The 1,356-nt window shown below is 46.1% G+C and overlaps 1 pseudogene; it reads left to right on the forward strand.

The window, feature by feature from the left end:
- The first annotated feature begins 418 nt into the window (after positions 1–418).
- Positions 419–585, forward strand: LOC140314818 (U2 spliceosomal RNA; annotated as a pseudogene).
- The last annotated feature ends 771 nt before the right edge of the window (positions 586–1,356 follow it).

Here is a 1,356-nt window from a genome sequence, read left to right on the forward strand (position 1 = left end):
AGTATGCTTATTCTCGGATTCCTGAAACTTTAGATTTGCTCTTTCTTTTACTGCAAAGTACAACGTTGAGCAGCACTAATGAGTTGTTTCTATTTTTGGCAGGCTTTACCTTTGTGGATGAAGCCCTTTCTGTCTGTGCAAAAGAAATCTTGTTACTGTGCAGAGTGACTTCTCTGAGTAGAGTCGCCTTACTTGTTGCGACTGTGCCGATGTTCAAAGCTGGAGTGCAAAGTTGTTGCTTGAATGGTGCTCGCTGGAGCATGCGGTAGTGTAAAGTTATACCATTTAAAAGGGTTGAAGAGTGCTCAGTGCAGCGGGTGGGTGGAGGTGCAAAGTGACACTATGGCCATAAAAAGAACACCGCTACAAGTGCGCATTGTGCCAGGAAGGGCCCTCGGACGTGAACCAGTGGACAGATATCGCTTCTCGGCCTTTTGGCTAAGATCAAGTGTAGTATGTGATATGTCTATGCAAGGACTACATATTAAATGGATTTTTATCAATAGGATTTGAAAAAGGAGCTTGCTCCGTTCACTCCAAGCATCGACCCGGTACTGCAGTGCCGCTGGGAACGGTGCGCTCTCCTCTGCTCTTGTGAAAAAGCAAACAGTGGTGCAGGATGGAAGTTTCTTTTAGTCTGCTGAGAAAAGAGAGTGAATGCGAAGTAGACTTTAACACGGCTCTGGGAGCGAGCCGAGTGCGGGCTAACCAGGAGAATTGCTTGAAAGAAACGCGAACCGAATGAGCGGTCAGAACAAAGCCTCAATACGGTGTTCCTGTGGTGTTTTTATAAAATGCGTTGAAAAAAAAGGTGTGAATGCCCCAGAGAAAACTAAAAGGTGGAGCGGAAGTGTTCGGCTGCAAGAAGGTGTGAATGTCCGACTATATTTGGTGAAAAGCAGGTGAAGCAAGGTCTGAATGCCCAACCTTACATCATCAAAAGCGAGATCAGAGGTTTTTGGCTGCAAGAAGGCGATAGTTTGCCAAAAGCGGGTAAGGTGCGAATGACCGACTAAATATCAACAAAAGTGAGGGCGGAGGTCTTCGGATGCAAGTGGGTGTGAATATCCCACCATACAAGTATGGTGGAGAGGAAGCTGTGAATGGCCGACCATAGTTTGCAAAAAGCGGGTGAGAAAAGGTGCGAATGTCCAACCATACATGATCAAAACAGGGAGCGGAGGTGTTTGGCTGCGACAAGGTGTGAATGTCCACCCATAATTAATGAAAAGCGGGCAACAAGTAGGTTCGAATGCCCAACCATACATCATCAAAAGCAGGAGTGGATGTGTTCGGCTACAAGAAGGTTTGTATGTCTGAGCATAGTTTGTAAAAAGCGGGTAAGAAAAGGTTCGA

This window comes from Leuresthes tenuis, unplaced genomic scaffold (genome assembly GCF_036924035.1).
Source record: "Leuresthes tenuis unplaced genomic scaffold, fLeuTen1.0.hap1 SCAF_9, whole genome shotgun sequence".
Classification (NCBI taxonomy): Eukaryota; Metazoa; Chordata; class Actinopteri; order Atheriniformes; family Atherinopsidae; genus Leuresthes; species Leuresthes tenuis.